This window comes from Bombina bombina, chromosome 3 (genome assembly GCF_027579735.1).
Source record: "Bombina bombina isolate aBomBom1 chromosome 3, aBomBom1.pri, whole genome shotgun sequence".
Taxonomy (NCBI): Eukaryota; Metazoa; Chordata; class Amphibia; order Anura; family Bombinatoridae; genus Bombina; species Bombina bombina.
In genome coordinates, this window is record NC_069501.1 from 41,328,501 (window position 1) to 41,350,394 (window position 21,894).

At 40.7% G+C, this 21,894-nt stretch overlaps 1 protein-coding gene across 1 annotated transcript in view; it reads left to right on the forward strand.

Moving 5' to 3' along the window:
• STXBP5L (syntaxin binding protein 5L) overlaps window positions 1-21,894 on the forward strand; it is a 1,275,950-nt gene that overhangs the window by 364,418 nt on the left and 889,638 nt on the right. The window lies entirely within an intron of this gene.

A 21,894-nucleotide genomic window follows, 5' to 3' on the forward strand; every position in this document is an offset into this window, starting at 1 on the left:
TTACAAGTTGAAAGTAAATGCAATCACGGGAGTGCAATCCCATTTTATGCTCGTCGGGTTAGCTTGACTGAAACCCTCTCGTAAAGGGTAGTACATTAAACAAAAGTTGCAATAAACAAAACATAAATACATTTAAAATTACAGTTACTCTCATATAAACATTATCTGATAAAAAAAATAAAAAATGTTACTAGGGTTAAAAGGTATATGGCATATCATAAGGTGTTTGACTGCAAAGGGCTATATTGTATATATACATATAGATGTCTAAATATGTGTATGTGTTATATATATATTTATATATGTACATATGTATTTGTGTTTGTGTTTTATTGTACATTTACTGTAGATATTTCACATTCCAATGTTCTTCACTTGCAAGAACATGCTATTTTGTTTCGTAAGATGAGTCCATAGGTGTCCATAACATGTAGGATATATGTCATGCCACTAGGAGGCAGGAAATATATCCCACATGTTATGGACACCTGTGTACTTGGATCATCCAGAAAGAAATACATTTATAAGTAGTAGAAGTATAAACTCTTCTTTTCTTCCTAATTGGAAAGAGTCCACAGCTGCATTTATTACTTTTGGGAAATAAGAACCTGGCCACCAGGAGGAGGCAAAGACAACCCAGCCAAATGCTTAAATACTCCTCCCACTTCCCTCATCCCCCAGTCATTCTTTGCCTTTCGTCCCAGGAGGTTGGCAAAGAAGTGTCAGAATGGGACAGGAGTTTTAAGTAGCCCTATAAGCTTCTCAGTGAGGGCCTGGGTGAAAGAGTCCGGAGATGCAGGGAGAGTTCTCTTTTGCGACACCATCCCGACTTATATTAACAGCTCCTACAGCAATCGGCGTTGACGAGTTTCGCAGACTGCTTTTTCTCTCAAGTCCATGTCAGGAACGATGCTAAGACCTGTCACACCTGAAGGGCCAAGTTCCTGTTCCACAGCGTAGATTCTGGTAAGATCATTTCATTTTTTATTGCATAATGTTAACACAGAAGACAGGGTCACAGTGTGGCACCTTTTATCTTTATAGAATCAAAGGCTACTATCTTCTTAGGGGGATTATTGAACAGGGGTGAATAATAATCGTATATGTTTATTTGATTTTATGTGCGAGATGTTAGGCTGTTAAGTTACTTACAGGTTTCACTTTCACTTTGAGAGCCATGCAGTTTACAAGCTTGGCGCGCTTTCTATCATGCAGGGACAGTCCTGCATTGTGCACTATGTAATTAATTCCCTCTTTTCTGACCGGACTATCAAAGAGGAGTCATAAATCCCTGTACTGTCTGGGTCATATGAGGTGGTGAGTGCCCCAGCCATTGGAGTATAAGGGTGCCGTTTTTTAAATAAAATAAGATGTTTTATTTCTCTAATTCTCCGGTTATTGCACTAGCGATAGAGGATTCTGTTACTTTAGAGGGCACTCCCTCTATTCCTAAAGACTAATTCCTGTTTATATGGTGAGGAAGCCCTAGTTCCCCCTCTCAATTATGTTCCATATGCCTTGAAAATATGCTAATATCAAACATCTTTGATACCACGGAGCCGTCCACCTCTGAGGAGTTGACGTCCAGTGAGGTGCGTACCCTACATTATTATCTATACACATGCAGTTTTCCCGTAGCATTGCGGATCCTTCATCTGGAGCGGGCCTTTTTTCTCCAGACTTTATTGCGCAGTTCAGAGGGCGGTGTCTGCGGCCTTAATGCTTTATCTCGCCCTGCGAAGCGCAATCGAAAGGTTACATTTTGCACTCCTTCCCAGAGTACATCAAATAATTTTGGATTTAACTGATAGGGTTATCCGAGGATGAAGTTTTTTCTGAGAATTCAGAGTATGAACTTTCTGCGTAAAAGTCTGCTGCTCTTAACCTCCATCTGCGGAGGAACCAGACTTTAGTTTTTGGAATTTGCGCTTCTTCTAAAGGAAGTTTTTGGTGAATTCAGCGGTTCCAGAGGACATATTGCCTGATGAACCTTTATTTCCTAAATTGAATAGAGTTTGAGGACAGGGTGGTGCCTTCCCTTCCCTGCTCCTGCTGTACCGGGTATTGCACCTTGGACTGTACAGTTCCCTGCGGGTGCGACTGTCCCGGAGTGTTGTGCCTTTCGTTACAGAATTGCACGCCTTTGCGTGTTACTCAGACATGTTTTTTCAGTTATTGAACGACCCTATCCTTATCGGATATGGGAATACTCAGTCTCCTTTTCGAATGGCGCACCTAATTAGAAATGTGGGGATGATGTAATCTCCTGATTGTCCATGTATTGAGATCTTTTCCAGTTTTTTTTTGGAAGATCAGGGCTCCGTTTGGCTGGTCCTGCGGTAAGCCTGTTTCTTTTTGGGTGTTAACCTACGGATTGCCTTGTATTTTATTTTCATCCGATAGGATGTCCTGTCTGTTTTCCTTCTTCCCCTCTGAGGGAGGATTTATGCAGCTTGACGGTTAGGACCCAGATTGCAGGCTGGTCCTGTTTGGGTTCAGTTCTGTCTGGTAGCTGTTCAGACACGTGGCGCTGCTCTGCTTGCCTGGTCCTGTAGAGGAGCAGAGTGCTCATGTTATCCTCTGTGTTCAACTAAGCATTCTAGAGGACCCGTGTGTCCGTTAGGCAGGAAGGATTGTCTCAGTCCTTATAGCCCTCAATTTGGATGACTGGGTCAGTGTAGTTCCGCTGCGTCTCTCTCTCTCTTGTGTCTGGGTATGTCAGACCCTAGAGCTCATTTCCATGTAGTGGAGGGTTGGTGGGCTTGCGCCCTCTTGCCGCCGAGTTGGGCGGTTTGGCCTTTTTTCCTTTGAGGCCCTGGGAATTGTCCTTCTGGACTTAGTTCTCTGCAGCTAGTAGTTTATTGGGTAGTTCAGCTGCCTTGCAGTGGATGGGTTGCAGAATGTGACCAGCTACAGCTATTGCACATTGACTGTGTACTGTCTAGCTGTTTTTTATAAGAGCTTTTGGTCTTCCTCTGTTGTCTCCATGTAAGTTGGGTCTCCTTTTAGTAACCTGGGTTCCCCTCTGGGATATGGTCGTTCCCTGTTAGGGGCACTGGGTGTGGTCTCCTTGGCCTCTGCTCAGAGCTGGGGATGCTGTGCTTCCTTTTCTCTCTATGATCCTCTGATTATATGGAGGTGATGCGGAGACCAGCCTTTGCGCGAGTGATTTTGGCCTCGGGGTATCCCCTTGTTGTTGTCCTGCGGCTGTTTGAGAGTCTATGGGCTCTAGTGTCGTTGCTCGACTTTAAAAGCCTTGGCTCCTTTGGAGCATTGGACTTTGGCAAGGGGTGGTCTCTTCCTTGGGTCGGGACATGCGAGTTATCTCGTTATCTGGGTTGATCTGGATATCGCATTGATATCTCCCTGTGGTCTGTTTTTTTTATATCAGACGGGGTGTTAAGTTCTCAGGTATTGTTTGTTTAAACAATTGGGGGCTCGGATCTGTTTTCTCCCTGGTGCTTCTGGTTGCTGAGGGTTCCCCTAGCGTTTTCCTTTGTTTAGTTGTTCCTGGACTTTTTGGCTCCAGGGCTGGTTCGGGGTTCCCCAGTTCCTGGGAACTTGGGCTATGTCCTTTTACTTGGACTAATTGACCTGGTCACGGTTGGCCAGGTTGTCTGAGTGCTGATGCTCATTGGGCTGGACTTACGCCTTTATGGTCGGTTTCCCTTGGACGGCTTGCTGTGGTAACCTTATGGATTCACTGCTCTGCAGGCAAATGGTTTTGCAGTAATTCCTTAGGGGGATTCCTTCCAAGCTTATCTGCGTTTGAGATTGATCTCTCCTTTAGCCTGTGGCTTTGTGTCTTGTGGGCAGGTGCTCTGCCTTTTTGGCCCCATCCCTTATCTTAGGGTGGGGGGCTTATTCTCCTTCATATGGAGGTGTGGTCCTTTTTCTAGGGATTCTCTTAGATTCAGGATGTTGGAACTGAGAGTTAACCTTTCAGAGAGGGGTTTTTCTCTGGGTTGTTACGTTCCATCTGGAGTCTTGCTGGCTCCGTGTCGAGACTATGGTGGGCCTTTTGGTAGATTCCTTTGGGTCTACGGCCTTGTTGTCTGTTTCGAAGGAGTCGGGTTGGCACCTGTGCTTTGTTGGGATGGCTGTGGCCATTCTTCCGCTTGTTTTTGAGCTGGTGTTGGTGTTCTTCTGTTCTGTTTTCATAACCTACCGATGCTTGGGCTGGCCCGGTTTGGAGTGGGTTCTGAGATGCGTTGTCATCTTCAGGATCTAGGTTGGCATTGTAGCTAGCCCCCTGGGTTTACAAGCTGAAGGTCCCGGGTTACCATTCACCTTCGGGTTCTGGGTGTTACCTCTCTCTCTCTTTCGGGGGTGCAGTGGGTCTTGTTGAGGTTATGTGCTTCCCCTTTTGGAGCCCTGTGTGTAGGTCTAGCGGCTTCAAGTGCCTGGAAGTGTGCCCTCTGTCTGGGAGTTTTTGCAATCTTTTCTCTTGCTGGCTGCTTTTTACTTCTCAGCAAGTATTCTTCTGTGTCATCCTAATGATGGCTGCGTGTTCTTGACTCAGGTTTTTTTTGTCTGGGTCTGTCACACATTCTTTTTTTTTGTCTGCATACTATTGTGTTCTTAGTTCTGACGATGTGAGGACTCCGTCTTCAGTTGTCTTTCGGTGCTTTTGCACAATGTTGAGAGAGAGGTTTCTGTGTTTTGAGGCCCAGTCCTAAACCTCTGGTTTCTGCTTGGTATGGGCGTAGCCTCCCCTTGGGCTCATTTGGGTCTTTGTGAGCTGGGATCACTATTGGGGGTTTTCCTTTTATGGATTTTGTGGTGACCTTTCGGTTTTTCTTTGCCTTATCCCTTGGTGAGAGACCGCCTGTTGGGCGACAGTGTCTCCTGGAGGACTGTTGGCTCAGTTAAATCAGATTTTTCGGGGGGGCGGAGCCAACTAGCAGAGGGAGCAGACGTGTTTGTCTGCAGCTCTGCTGCCAAAACAGCATAACAAAATAATATAACATGATTCTACATCCATTAACTTAACTCTTGAGCTTCTTTTATATGGGGAGGAAAGTACTATTCTACAATCTGTATGGAAATACGATCTTAAACATCTTTTAAGGTTTTAGCAGAGCAACAACTATCTGACCTCTCACGTGGCAGCAGAGATCGCTGGATAATTGCTTATCTACAACTCTACTTTGGGCTTTATACTGCTCCTCTGGTTATGGCAGACTGTGTGGATCTAATACAGTCATCGTTTGAGATGCTGATGCAGAAACTTGACCACCATTTCTTTAATCTGCAGCACACGCTTAAGGAGCAGTTCAGAGAAAAGAGCACGCCTGCACTTAAAATGGCGGCTTCCATCGATACTATTGACTATGACGAACCTGCACAGCCTAAGAACGGAGTGCCAACACTAGCCCTGCTAACGCCTCTGACCGACATAGATTACACTACCCAGGCTATACGTACGCCCGCTAAGAGGAGTCCTTCTGCCGAGACCGGTCCAGTACTGAGGAAGCTGGATAGGGGTGTGCTAGTGGACAGAGACAGGACACCGCAGCTCATTACGGAGGTACATCTGACAGAGGGCTCTACAGAAGACAAGCGATCGCTCGCAACCTGCCCCGAGATAGAATACCCACCAACTACAGCGCGGCCTGCCGGCAAGCTGACAGCTCTACTAACAACCAGCCGCAACACTTCAGGACCTCTAGCCGATAGCCACATGTACCAGACTCTTTGTGACTTTGAATTGTGCCCAGACAGGCCCTCAGCCTTGGCATGCTTCAGGGGGTTGGGGGCTCACAACATCTTCGACTCCGCTGGATCCCGTTGTACCGCAGCCTGCCTCAGATCCCCTGCGCATGTGGGAGACATGGCATCGTCAGTATTACCGTCAATTGGGATCCAGCTGGTCTCGATACTACTGTGGAGGTTCCATCAATGCCTGGTCAAGTTAGGCGTTGGGTAAATCTCTCCTGACTGTCAGAATAGGACTAGTTAGTGGAGGACTCTTTGTATTAATGTATTCCACTTATCTTATTCTGCCAGAGGAATAATCTAGATTGCCATTTTATAATGGACTCCCCTCTGGATGACGAGTCACCACTCTGAACACTAGAGATCTACACTATGTCCTCTACGATTCACAAGTACTTACAGGTTTTGCTTGTTATGTTTATAATATTTGCTCTATGTCTGAAGAGGTTATGTAGCCTCAACGAATTTACAGGAGTGTCATTAATAGCAATATACTCCAATTTTCAGTATGTCTCTTATGAGCTAGTCACAGCTTTTTGTAAACCTGCATGTTCTCCTCTATAGATGTGAATGTAGAGCTGTCTTAGAGATTTAATTGTTCTATAGGTTTATGCTAATTGCAGGTTTTTTTTTTTTTTTTTTTTTTTTTTTTTTTTTGTTGCTGTTTTGTCTGATTTTCTTGTTTAGTGCTCACCCGAACTGACATTGAGATAATATGATACCTGTTGCATCATAGTATAAAAAATAGATGATTAGGTTTCCGGATACCCTGGTTATCTCTAATTTAGCCATTTTAGTTTCATTGTCCAGTTAATACTATCATATGTCTGGTGCATCAGCGCTATCACCTAATCACTCTAAACCCCTAGGTGCCCTATGTAAGGTAACAGTGTCTTTATATATATGTATATGTATATATGTATATTGCAGCCTCTCCCTAACTAGCAAAATATATAGCCTATAACACACTCATACACATGCTATCAAACAATATACACTGCTAGAGATATTAAGGTTTATTCAGACATATTTACTCTATCTATTTCTTTAATGGACAAGAATAGGGGGGCCTTTAAGTTCACATAGACCTGAATGAAATCACCTGATATGCATCAGAGCCATGCATTTATATTACAGACCTATTGGACATTTTATTTGGCCATACACCATAATTTGTTAACAGATGCTGGTGCACTTGTATATTAGCAGACAACACTTAACAGCCCAAAGACATGCTTATTACATGCTGCAGTTCTTTTTTAATGGATGGCCTTATTAAAGGCTTATATATAAAGCCCTAATTTGTCATACTGTACGTGGTTAAATTTCACTTTCAAGCGTGATAATGTCTTATATTATAGGTGACTCTTCTTTACTTACTATCCCTACAGGTGGCCTAGTTCAATATCATCTCCTCTGACTATGAGTCTTTCTTATGATACCTGTTGTATCACATTGTGGAGTTGAATTTCTAGCTATCTCTTAGTTAAGCATTATAGTTGAAATGTCCAAATAACATTCTCACACGCCTGCTCCATATACGCTACTACTTAATTCTCTAGTACATTTAAGCGCCCTATATTGGGTAATTTTATTTATTTATCTATATCCCACCTCTTCATCCCGATTAGTAAAGTGTATTGCTTATAACACATTCATACCCAAACAGTCAAACAATATATTCAGCTGTAGATATTAGCTTTTTCAGGATATAGCTTTCTTGGACACCCCTCATCTCTATTGGTCCCCTCTCCTTCCTTTCCCGCCGGCGATTACTACCTGCGGGTCATATCCCAACTCCTTTTACCCGCATCGCCTATAGTTGGCACCTCCCCAGGAGAGGGGTCCATATAGTGGCCCCTAACTTTTCGAATCTATAGAAATTTCCCCCCCCTGTTTGTATCCTCTCTGGCAATTTATTCTTTCCTACACATACCCTAGTCTTAATAAACCAGAGGTATCATCCAGGGACATACTCAAAAGCCCTGAGACCCAATCCCATTCCATATTACATAGTCCCGTACTGTGTATTCTCATAACAACTTACCTAACTCCGCCCCCCCTCCCCTCTCCCCCTCCCTTTTCCCCCCATTACGAGCGGCTCTTGCCCGCTGCATCCCCTTCCCCCCCATACACTCAGGTCTACGGGAGACCTGATAGAAGCCAGTTCCCTTCCTCTCATTATTTTCAGTGTCTAGAATGCTCCTTATCTGAGAGTAGGGACCACTAGTTATCTGTATCATCATAAAATCGAGACTTCATTTCCATATGTTCCAGTCACACATGTTTTGTTTTCACTGTTTGCACTTCATACTTAAGGTCATAAAGCCGGTACTATAACTTTTGTCAAATGTTATCCCTCTGTTTTCGATCTAGACACCGTCCATGTCATTGCCTTCTACTATCATATACATATTGAGCTCCTATTGTCTAGATACTATTATAACTAATTCTATACTGGCACACTAATGTTTTAAATTTTATGTACCTTCCAAATGTGATATGTATCAGTTATTTACTTTTGTGTCTGTCTCGTGCTGGGACATACTTTATTTCCTGTTATTTCCATTTAATGTCTCAATAAAAAATTTTATTTAAAAAAAAAAAAAAAAAAAAAAAAAAAATCAGATTTTTCGGTCTCTAGCTAGGCTTCTGGACTATCTGCGGGTCAGTGCCCTTGGGGCCTTTCCTTTTCAAAGTTTTCTTGGCTTCGGACAAAGCGGTTTTTTTTTTTTGGGTAGTGGTTTCTTGCTTGGTGCCCTCAAAATGGGCCGCCTATTGTACCCTCCCATTTTGGCATTCAGTGTCCTCTTTAGCTTGGGTATTGTTTTTATAAAAGTAATGAATGCAGCTGTGGACTCTTTCCAATTAGGAAGAAAAACATAAATTATGCTTACCTGATAATTTCCTTTTCTTCCGTTGGAAAGCGTCCACAGCTCCCCACCCTTTTTCTACGTGGGGCGTTTTTTTATTCTTCTGGCACCTTTTTTCACCCTGATATTTCTTCTACTGTTCCTTGTTCCTTGGCAGAAGGATTGGGGGATGAGGGAAGTGGGAGGAGTATTTAATCCTTTGGCTGGGGTGTCGTTGCCTCCTACTGGTAGCCAGGTTCTTATTTCTCAAAAGTAATGAATGCAGCTCTTTCCAACAGAAGAAATGGAAATTATCAGGTAAGCATAATTTATGTTTTATTGTAAATAAATATTTCTATATGTATCTGTATACCTATACCTGTAACATAGGAGTTTGAGAAAAGTCAGAAGTCCATCAAGTTCAACCTATACAACTCTTAATATACATACAATAAAAGCTCCAGTTGAGCTTAAATTAATCCCAAAAGGTGACCCATTTAACCTTTCTGTTTCTAGCCAGAAATGTATCTAAACCATTTTTAAATGTATCTAAGGTATTGGCATTTACTACCTCCTTAGGCAATGAGTTCTACAGTTTGATTACTATTACAGTGAAAAAACATTTACGTTGCTGGATATTAAATCTCCTTTCTTCCAGCCTTAAATTGTGACCTCTCGTCACAATCAATTTTCTTGGAATACACAGAGCTGCCATCTCTGTATATGGGCCTTGAATATATTTATATAAAGTAATTGTGTAATCTCTCAAGTGCCTTTTTTCTAGAGAAAACAGAGCCACAGTTTGGCTAACCTCTCCTCATAGCTTAAATTCTCCATTTCCCTTATTTATATTTTGCTCTAGTTTGCTTTGCTTTCAATTTAAGGAATTGCTCTCTAATTACACACGTGTGCTTCCCAGGTCACAGTTCGGTCCATTTGTTCTGTATGTTTTAATGTTAAATATTCTTTTAGTGCAGCTAAAATAATATTGCAGAGAATGAAAAGATTTATCTAAATGATGTTAGTCTGTGTTTGGGAATATTAGGTTCTTTATTATAAAATTGTTTATGCAAAAAGTTCACATTTTGCATGTAGAAGAATGAGGGTTTGGTATGTGAGCAACAGCAGTCTATTTTACATGTCCTGTTGGATACGTTTACTGTAGAACACATTTTCTCTGTAATTGCTATTCCTGAGATATCTGGTTCAAACAATATTTTATGTCTATCGTTTCCTTTTATTTAATAATAAATTGATTTTTTTTACAATAAACAAACTGTCTTATTATTCTTTAATATAAACATTATATTCCTTGGTTAGATAAAACCGTAACTATAGACAAATTTTCAATCTGGGTTATCGAACAGATTAAATTTATACTTCTATCTATGAAATATTAGTTGACATAAATCCTTTATTAATCCCAACAAGATTAATACATACCTTGAGATCTGAAGGTAACCGATAACAATAGCTTAATACAAATTCAAAGGTTTCATACACAATTTAAACCAATCTGATTAGAGCATACCATTAGTGAAAGGCTAATGCTATATATGTTAATTACCTTAAAAGACTTTATAATTTTGGCTGACATATAGAAAATTCTATTTTAACTTGTTCATGCGCTGTCTATAGGGAGTTAATAATAAGTGTCTAGCTAGCAGTAAGGTGTTTTGATTGACAAGTGCAACTGAATGTACATGTCAGTCCTAAATACAGTGCCCTTGAAAAAGCATTAACCCATTACTAACTAAATTCTGACTAATCCTATTTATGTTCATTACATTTGCAACTCTACATTCCATATTCTATATTTTATAACTCCACATTCCCCCACTTTCTTTTCTTTTTGTCAAAGACACGATTCCAATGATAAAACACTAAGGGCCAACACAGACACAGACATATTTCAAACAAAAGACAGTGGATTTTACGTCATACTACAATAAAGAATGTTCCAACAATTACATAGTTCATAAGCAAAGATGTCCAAGTCTTGATTGAAGGAATCAAATCAATAGCAGCGTCAATGCAGAGAAAGTTCAGTTCACAACTACCTTAGTAGTAAGATTAATTTGTTGCAGAAATAAATGCAATAAAGTCTGTAGGAGCAGTTCCAGCAAGAAATACAACATGTGTAATCTTCACAGTGTTTACAAACAGGAACAATAGTGTATATTACCACTGAAAAAGCCAAGCAATAGCCATAGGCCTCTATTTATCAAGCTGTCTACTTTCTAGCATTCGATGGCACCAATAAGCTCGCCTAAACTCGACTAACAACGCCGCCGCGGACCTGAATACGTTGGCCAAATTTATCAAGAAAGCTGTCAAAAAGCTGCGCAGCTTTCTTGCTAGCCTGTCACTTTGCACCCACACTATACTATACTGTTTTACCCCCTATACCGCCGCTCACGGAGCCCCCCCGCAACTAAATAAAGTTATTAACCCCTAAACCGGCGCTCCCGGACCCTGCCGCAACTATAATAAATATATTAACCTCTAAACCGCTGCTCCTACATTATACCTATTAACGCCTAATCAGCTAATAGGATTGAGCTCGCATTCTATTGGCTGTTCCAATCAGCCAATAGAATGCAAGCTCAATCCTATTGGCTGATTGCATCAGCCAATAGGATTTTTCCTACCTTAATTCCAATTGGCTGATAGAATCCTATCAGCCAATCGGAATTCAAGGGATGCCATCTTGGATGACGTCATTTAAAGGAACCTTCATTCAGTGTTAGGACGTCGATGGAAGAGGATGGCTCCGCGTCGGCTGGATTGAAGATGGACCCGCTTCGCTCCGGATGGAAGAAGATAGAAGATGCCGCCTGGATGAAGACTTCTGCCGGTCTGGATGTCCTCTTCTGCCAGGGTAGGATGAAGACTTCTGGAGGTCCACTTGTGCCCGGCTGGGTAAAGACGTCTCAAGGTAGGGTGATCTTCAGGGGGTAGTGTTAGGTTTTTTTAAGGGGGGTTTGGGTGGGTTTTAGAGTAGGGTTGGGTGTGTGGGTGGTGGGTTTTAATGTTGGGGGGGGTTGTATTTCTTTTTTTACAGGTTAAAGAGCTGATTACTTTGTGGCAATGCCCCGCAAAAGGCCCTTTTAAGGGCTATTTGTAATTTAGTATAGGGATGGGAATTTTATTATTTTGGGGGGCTTTTTTATTTTATTAGGGGGCTTAGATTAGGTGTAATTAGTTTAAAATTCTTGTAATTTTTTTATTTTCTGTAATTTAGTGGTGTTTTTTTGTACTTTAGTTAATTTTTTTTAATTGTAATTAGTTTTATTTAATTGTAGTTAATTTATGCAATTATTTTAATGATAGTGTAGTGTTAGGTGTAATTGTAACTTAGGTTAGGATTTATTTTACAGGTCATTTTGTATTTATTTTAGCTAGGTAGTTATTAAATAGTTAATAACTAATAACTATTGTACCTAGTTAAAATAAATACAAACTTGCCTGTAAAATAAAAATAAACCCTAAGATAGCTACAATGTAATTATTAGTTATATTGCAGCTAGCTTAGGGTTTATTTTATAGGTAAGTATTTAGTTTTAAATAGGAATAATTTAGTTAATAATAGTAATATTTATTTAGATTTATTTAAATTATATTTAAATTAGGGGGGGTTTGGTGTTAGACTTAGGTTTAGGGGTTAATAACTTTATTATAGTGGCGGCGGTGTAGGGGGGCAAGGATAGGGGTTAATATATATAATGTAGGTGGCGATGGGCTCCGGGGGTGGCGGTTTAGGGGTTAAACAATTTATTTAGTTGCGGCGGGGTCCGGGATTGGCAGGATAGGGGTTAATAACTTTATGTAGGTGGCGGCGGTATAGGGGGCGGCAGATTAGGGGTTAATAGGTATAATGTAGGTGGCATCGGGGTCCGGGAGCGGCGGTTTAGAGGTTAATATATTATAGTTGCGGCGGGGTCCGGGAGCGGCGGTTTAGGGGTTAATAAGTATAATGTAGGTGGCGACGGTGTAGGGGGGACAGATTAGGGGTGTTTAGACTCGGGGTACATGTTAGGGTGTTAGGTGTAGACATTTACCATAGAAATCAACATTTCTACATGAGCTTTCGCTGCTGTCAGACTCCCATTGATTCCTACGGCATCCGCCGCCTCCAGGGCGACGGATTGAATACCAGGTACGCTGGGCCGGAATAGTGGCGAGCGTACCTGGTAGGATCTTGATAACTTCCAAAAGTAGTCAGATTGTGCCGAACTTGCGTTCGGAACATCTGGAGTAACGTAACCATCGATCTGTGTTGGACTGAGACTGGCGGATCGTATGTTACGTCACTAAATTCTACTTTTGCCGGTCTCTAGCCTTTGATAACTAAGGCGAATCAGGCTCGCCACAAATATGCTGCGGAATTCCAGCGTATTTGCGGTTGACAGCTTGATAAATAAGAGGCCATAGGGTGAAAGGTAACGATTACAGCAACCATAGGTTATCTTGTCACAAGATCATGTCTAGTAGTAATCAGACAGATCCATTCTGAAGAGCCCAAGTGCAAATCAAAAGAATTCCATCCAGACACCAAGAAAAGAAAGAGATAGGAGTATCCTAGAAAATTAAAAGAAAGTATAAGTATACAATATTGATTGCAATATATTCTATGGCATGTATTTATCAAGCCGCCAACCACAAATACGCTGGAATTCCGCAGTGTATTTGTGGCAAGCCTGATTCACCTTAATTGTCAAACCCTACAGACCGGCAAAAGTAGAATTTATTGATGTAACATACGATCCACCGGACTCAGTCCGACACAGATCGATGCTTACGTCACTACAGATGTTCCGAACGCAAGTTCGGCACAACCTGACTACTTTTGGAAGTTATCAAATATCCACCAGGTACCCTCGCCACTATTCCGGCCCAGCGTACCTGGTTTTCAATCCACCGCCCTGGAGGCAGCGGATGCCATAGGAATCAATGGGAGTCGGAAAGCAGCGAAAGCTCATGTTCGCTGTTGCCCGATATCCCATTGATTATTTTGGGAACGTGGACACCTAACACCCTAACATGTACCCCGAGTCTAAACACCCCTAATCTGCCCCCCCCCACACCGCCGCCACCTACATTATACTTATTAACCCCTAAACTGCTGATCCCGGACCCCGCCGCCACCTACATTATATTGATTAACCCCTAATCTGCCCCCCATACACTGCCGCCACCTACAGTATTCTTATTAACCACTAAACCGCCGCAAGTGTTTAACCCCTAAACCGCCGCTCCCGGAGCCCACCACCACCTACATTATATTTATTAACCCCTAATCTGCCCCCCCCACACCACCGCCGCCACCTACATTATATTTATTAACCCCTTATCTGCCCCCTACACCGCCGCCACTATATTAAATGTATTAGCCCCTAAACCTAAGTCTAACACTAACCCTAACACCCCCTAACTTAAATATAATTTAAATAAATCGAAATAAATTATTCCTTTTTAAAACTAAATACTTAGCTAAAAGTTACATTGTAGCTAGCTTAGGGTTTATTTTTATTTTACAGGCAACTTTGTATTTATTTTAACTAGGTACAAAAGTTACTAAATAGTTATTAACTATTTAATAACTACCTAGTTAAAATAAATACAAAAGTACCTGTAAAATAAAACCTAACCTAAGTTACAATTACACCTAACACTACACTATAATTAAATAAATTAACTAAACTAAATACAACTAAATACAATTTGAAACAATTATCTAGAGTACAAAAACCCCCCACCAAATTACAGAAAATAATAAAATAATTACAAGTTTTTTAAACTAATTACACCTAATATAATCCCCTAATAAAAAAATAAAAATAAAAAAAAAATAATAAAAAGCCCTACCCTATACTAAATTACGAATAGCCCTTAAAAGGACCTTTTGTGTGGCATTGCCCCAAAGTAATCAGCTCTTTTACCTGTAAAAAAAAGTACAATACCCCCCAACAATACCCCCGCACTATGAGCCAATCGGAATTAAGGTAGGAAACATCCTATTGGCTGATGCAATCAGCCAATAGGATTGAAGTTCAATCCTATTGGCTGATCCAATCAGCCAATTCGATCTCGCATTCTATTGGCTGTTCCAATCAGCCAATAGAATGCAAGCTCAGTCCTATTGGCTGATTGGATCAGCCAATAGGATTGAACCTCAATCCTATTGGCTGACTGCATCAGCCAATAGGATTTTTCCTACCTTAACTCCGATTGGCTGATAGAATTCTATCAGCCAATCTGAATTCAAGGGATGCCATCTTGGATGAAGTCATTTAAAGGAACCGTCATTCAGTCGTCGGATGTCGTTAGAAGAGGATGCTCCGCATAGGATGTCTTGAAGATGGACCCGCTCCGCACCGGATGGATGAAGACTTCTGCCCGTCTGGAGGACCTCTTCTGTCCGGCTTGGATGAAGACTTCTGCCCGTCTGGAGGACCACTTCTGCCGGCTTTGTGGAGGACTTCGGCCCGGTTGGGAGAAGACTTCTCAAGGTAGGGTGATCTTCAAGGGGTTAGTGTTAGGTTTTATGAAGGGGGTATTGGGTGGGTATTAGAGTAGGGTTGGGTGTGTGGGTGGTGGTTTTTAATGTTGGGGGGTATTGTACTTTTTAATTTCAGGTAAAAGAGCTGATTACTTTGGGGCAATGCCCCGCAGAAAGCCCTTTAAAGGGCTATTTGTAATTTAGTGTAGGGTAGGGCTTTTTATTATTTTGGGGGGCTTTTTTATTTTGTTAGGGGGATTAGATTAGGTGTAATTATTTTAAAAATATTGTAATTATTTTATTATTTTCTGTAATTTAGTGTTTGTTTTTTTGTACTTTAGATAATTTTATTTAATTTTATTTAATTGTAGTTAATGTAGGTAATTCATTTAATTATAGTGTAGTGTTAGGTGTAATTGTAATTTAGGTTAGGTTTTATTTTACAGGTACTTTTGTATATATTTTAACTAGGTAGTTATTAAATAGTTAATAACTATTTAATAACTATTGTAGCTAGTTAAAATAAATACAAAGTTGCCTGTAAAATAAAAATAAAACCTAAGCTAGCTACAATGTAACTATTAGTTATATTGTAGCTATCTTAGGGTTTATTTTATAGGTAAGTATTTAGTTTTAAATAGGAATAATTTATTTCAATTTATTTAAATTATATTTAAGTTAGGGGGTGTTAGGGTTAGTGTTAGACTTAGGATTAGGGGTTAATACATTTAATATAGTTGCGGCGGTGTAGGGGGGTCAGATTAGGGGTTAATAAATATAATGTAGGTGGTGGTGGTCTCCAGGAGCGGCGGTTTAGGGGTTAAACACTTTATTTCGCTGCAGCGGGGTCCGGGAGTGGCAGGATAGGGGTTAATAACTTTATGTAGGTGGTGGCGGTATCGGGGGCGGAGATTAGGTCTTAATATGTATAATGTAGGTGGCGGTGGGCTCCGGGAGCGGCGGTTTAGGGGTTAATACATTTATTAGAGTTGCGTTGGGCTCCGGGAGCGGCGGTTTAGGGGTTAATACATTTATTAGAGTTGCAGTGGGGTCCGGGAGCGGCGGTTTAGGGGTTAATAACTTTATTTCGTTGCGGTGGGCTCCGGGAGCGGCGGTATAGGGAGTAAACAGTATAGTATAGTGTGGGTGTTTAGTGACAGGGTACCAAGAAAGCTGAAAAAAAGCTGAAGAGCAGCGAGATCGATGACTGTTAGTTAACAACAGTCCGCTGCTCATCGCACCGTAGTTGGTGCGCAGTTTTTTGAGAGCTTTTTTGGTAACTTTCGAGAACGTATTCAGGTCCGCCACCGAGATGTTAGGCGATCTTAGGCGAGCGTATTGGTGCCGTCGAATGCAAGAAAGTCGATGGCTTGATAAGTAGATGCCTAAATGTCAGTCAAATTGGATTAGGAAGCCTAGTTGTATCAAGCGAAACTGAATAAGCAGAATATAAAGGTACATAATGTTTCTGTTGTGAATTAAGATGTTCCATAGATGTAATTTCTCTAACTAATGTTTTGTTTAAATGCTTTTGATAACAAACACAACCACAAATAAAAATGAACATAAAAATTTGAACAATAGTTAAAACAATAACAGGGTGTAGCATAATATTAAAAAAATTAAGTAGCTGTACTACTATATCCAAATACAGATTCCCACCAAGATATATTTGCATCCTGTAAAACACTAGATGTAGCTGATTTTAAAATTCCTTGTTCATGTTCTACTGTAATTTTAGCGTCTACAGAAACATGTTTTAGATTTTGTAACAGGGAATAAATTATAGTAGAATCAGTTAACCATTTCTTCATTTGTGATCCCATACCCAAAGGTAAATCATAAACAGAAAAAATCATAACATGTTCCCATGTTAAATTTACAGTAATATTAAGAGTTTGGGGCATGGTAATGTTCCAAGTAGATGATGCAATATAATTAAGTGGAATAGTATTACACCATGTACCAGGTAATAAGTGAGAACTAGCAAATATATTATCCCGCGTTTGAAATATAATAGTATCAGAATTAAATAAATGAAAACAAACTGTCAGATCCTAAATAAAATACTGGTTTAAGTACATTAAAATGACTTTGTAAGGTACACGACTTTTGATTTTCCCACCATGTTTGATTAGTTGTATGGAATTGTGAAAGGGAACAGATAAACAAATTTGCATTGGAATGACACAATGATACATCAACAAGTGTCCATTTTGACTTGTCAATGTTATGTGACACCCATTGATGTGACAATACCGGAAATAATAATGAACTATTAGTAAGAAGACCAATTGTTGCTAAGCGATAAATAATAGTATCTTTACCAGACCAAGGAATTAATGTATGAATCATGCAAAATTCAGTGGTGCTTCAGATAAAAATACTTCCCACCATAAAAGATGTGTCATGGCAAAATTAGTGACTGACTTAGATGCAGCTAAACTTAAAGAAGCTGGCCACTTTCCAGACCATAAACTTTGAAGCTGAATTTTTAAGTCAGTAGATAGATCAGATTGTACTTGAGAGCATAACATAGTCCAGGCTGTTTCATGTGTAAAATTATATAATTAATTTACTAAAACATTACATTTATCTTTAGCAATATTAGTAATATCCACCATAACATAAGTTTGATGTTGCTGGAGATTAGCAATATTATTGTTAACTCCATATTGAGTATCTAAGCCTGTAGCTGCATGAGAGGCAAGATTTTCTAATTTATATCTTAATATTTCATAATTTATTTGTGCAGTAGAGCCAATCATACTACCATATGCTCCCAAGCCAGTAGCAAGTACATCTCTCCTATGTCTATGATTAGATTGAAGAGAAACATTTTGCATTAACCTTTCATGAAACCACCATTGGAATGATTTTTCTTGTACAGACACAAAGGGAGTGCAGTTTGAATATTGTGTAGAAACCATCAACCTTGACAATTGAAGATGCCAAGTAACTAAACGATATTCAACATCATAAGCAACTTGTGTCGCAGAATCTAAACGTACCTGAATAGGATCACCTTCATGAAAAGGTTTTTCTAAAGAGGTAGGAATAGGTTTAGACAAAGGAAGGGAAGTAGTAGTATGTACAAATATACTAATATGAACAGAAAATTGGGGAATATCATGGTCCATACATTGCCATAATCCTACAGAATCAAAAGGATTCAAATGATTAACTAATATAGTAGCAGGTAGGTAAGAAACATTAGAGAAATCTACTGTGCTACTTGTATCACAAGATAAAATATTATCTGACATAACCAAAGGAACTTGTTTATCATCATGTAGAATTCCTGCAGGAGAAGAAAGTAAATCAATGCTGCATAGGAGACAGATGTTCTTTCCTGTATGGGGTATGCCACCATATCCTGGAATAATAAGATGAGAAGCATTAATATACCATTTTTGTAAATAATCAAACTTTTTCACACTAGCAACAAAAAGTGCAACAAACTGAGGAGAAATAGAAGGATGGGAAATATGATAAATAGGTCTTGAAGGTGAAAGGACAAGACGATTAAAATTTGATAACATCAGAGTCATTAAACTAGTATCAGCTGTGGAGTGAGATTTAAGAAACATACGGCTAGATTACGAGTTTTTCGTTTTGAGCTGTGCGGTGCTAACGAGCAGTTTTGTCTCACCGCTCACTTACCTGCAGCGCTGGTATTACGGGTTTTTACAAACCCGGCGTAAACAGGCAAGAAGTGAGCGTAGAGCAAAATTGTGCTCCTTACCGCACTCCCAATACCAGCGCTGCTTAAGTCAGCGGTGAGCTGCTCGTACGTGCTCATGCACGATTTCCCCATAGGAATCAACGGGGAGAGCCAGCTAAGAAAAAGTCTAACACCTGCAAAAAAGCAGCGTAAAACTCAGTAACCCAGCCCCATTGATTCCTATGGGGAAACAAAATTTATGTTTACACCTAACACCCTATCATGAACCCGAGTCTAAACACCCCTAATCTGACACTTATTAACCTGTAATCTGCCGCCCCGACATTGCCAACACCTGTATTATATTTCTCCTGTTAAGTGTAGTCAGTCCACGGGTCATCCATTACTTATGGGATATTAACTCCTCCCTAACAGGAAGTGCAAGAGGATCACCCAAGCAGAGCTGCTATATAGCTCCTCCCCTCTACGTCATACCCAGTCATTCTCTTGCACCTAACTAATAGATAGGATGTGTGAGAGGACTGTGGTTATTAAAATTAGTTTTTATTTCTTCAATCAAAAGTTTGTTATTTTAAACAGCACCGGAGTGTGTTGTTTTTTCTCAGGCAGCATTAGAAGAAGAATCTACCTGAGTTGTGTATGATCTTAGCGGACGTAACTAAGATCCATTTGCTGTTCTCGGCCATTCTGAGGAGCGAGGTAACTTCAGAACAGGGGACAGCGGGCAGGGTTCACCTGCAAGGAGGTATGTTGCAGTATATTATTTTCTAAGGAATGGAATTGACTGAGAAAATACTGCTAATACCGGTGTAATGTAAGTTCAGCCTTAAATACAGTAGTAGTAACTGGTATCAGGCTTATATGTGTGTATGCTTGCACTGAAGTATTTCTGGGGAATGGCACTTCACTAAGAAAATACTGTATATATATAACTTATAGCCTCTCTGCAGTGAAAGCGACTAGCAACAGGCTTTTTATTAACATCTCATACATTTATATTTAAAACGTTTACTGGCATGCTAATCGTTTTTTCTCTGAGGTACTTGGTGAAAATGTATTTGGGCATTATTTTCCACATGGCTGTCGTTTGTTTTGAATAAAATCAGTTTGCTGAGCTTCCCCACTGTTGTAGTATGAGTGGGAGGGGCCTATTTTGGCGCTTTTACTGCGCAGTAAAAATTCAGTCACAAGTCTTCCTGTTCTCCCTGCATGATCCAGGACGTCTCTACAGAGCTCAGGGGTCTCCAAAACTAGTTTTGAGGGAGGTAATCACTCACAGCAGACCTGTGAGACTGTGCTTTGACTGTGATAAAAACGTATATATTTTATTGTTATCTGTTTTTTGGTATTAAGGGGTTAATCATCCATTTGCTAGTGGGTGCAATCCTTTGCTAAATTAATAAATTTAATGTGAAAATTTGGTTTCTATAACTAATCCGGTTCATGTTATTTCAACTGTGACAGTTTTTTGTGTGCTTCTTAAAGGCACAGTAACGTTTTTTATATTGCTTGTAAATTTATTTGAAAAGTATTTCCAAGCTTGCTGGTCTAATTGCTAGTTTGTTTAAACATGTCTGACACAGAGGAATCTCTTTGTGCAATATGTTCAAAGGCCAATGTGGAGCCCAATAGAAATTTGTGTACTAATTGCATTGATGCTACTTTAAGTAAAAGCCAATCTGTACATGTAAAGAAAATTTCACCAGACAACGAAGGGGAAGTTATGCCGACTAACTCTCCTCACGTGTCAGTACCTGCATCTCCCGCTCAGGAGGTGCGTGATATTGTGACGCCAAGTACATCAGGGCGGCCATTACAAATCACCTTGCAAGACATGGCTAATGTTATGACTGAAGTTTTATCTAAATTGCCAGAACTTAGGGGTAAACGCGACCACTCTGGAGTGAGAACAGAGTGCGCTGAAAATACTAGGGCCATGTCTGATACTGCGTCACAATTTGCAGAACATGAAGACGGAGAGCTTCATTCTGTGGGTGACGGATCTGATCCAAATAAACTGGATTCAGACATTTCAAATTTCAAATTTAAGCTTGAGAACCTCCGTGTGTTACTAGGGGAGGTATTAGCGGCTTTGAATGATTGTAACACGGTTGCAATCCCAGAGAAAATATGTAGGCTGGATAAATATTTTGCGGTACCGACGTGTACTGACGTTTTTCCTATACCTAAAAGGCTTACAGAAATTGTTAACAAGGAGTGGGATAGACCCGGTGTGCCTTTCTCACCCCCTCCTATATTTAGAAAAATGTTTCCAATAGACGCCACCACACGGGACTTATGGCAGACGGTCCCTAAGGTGGAGGGAGCAGTTTCTACTTTAGCTAAGCGTACCACTATCCCGGTGGAGGATAGCTGTGCTTTTTCAGATCCAATGGATAAAAAGTTAGAGGGTTACCTTAAGAAAATGTTTGTTCAACAAGGTTTTATATTGCAACCCCTGTCACGGCTGCGGCGGCATTCTGGTTTGAGTCTCTGGAAGAGACCATTAGCTCAGCTACATTGGATGAGATTACAGACAAGCTTAGAGTCCTTAAGCTAGCTAATTCATTTATTTCTGATGCCGTAGTACATTTAACTAAACTTACGGCTAAGAACTCCGGATTCGCCATTCAGGCGCGCAGAGCGCTGTGGCTTAAATCCTGGTCAGCTGATGTGACTTCTAAATCTAAATTGCTTAACATACCTTTCAAGGGGCAGACCTTATTCGGGCCCGGTTTGAAAGAAATTATCGCTGACATTACTGGAGGTAAGGGACATGCCCTACCTCAAGACAGAGCCAAACCAAGGGCTAGACAGTCTAATTTTCGTGCCTTTCGCAACTTCAAGGCAGGAGCAGCATCAACTTCCTCCGCTCCAAAACAGGAAGGAACTGTTGCTCGCTACAGACAGGGCTGGAAACCCAACCAGACCTGGAACAAGGGCAAGCAGGCCAGAAAACCTGCTGCTGCCCCTAAGACAGCATGAAGTGAGGGCCCCCGATCCGGAAACGGATCTAGTGGGGGGCAGACTTTCTCTCTTCGCCCAGGCTTGGGCAAGAGATGTCCAGGATCCCTGGGCGTTAGAGATCATATCTCAGGGATATAATCTGGACTTCAAAGCTTCTCCTCCAAAAGGGA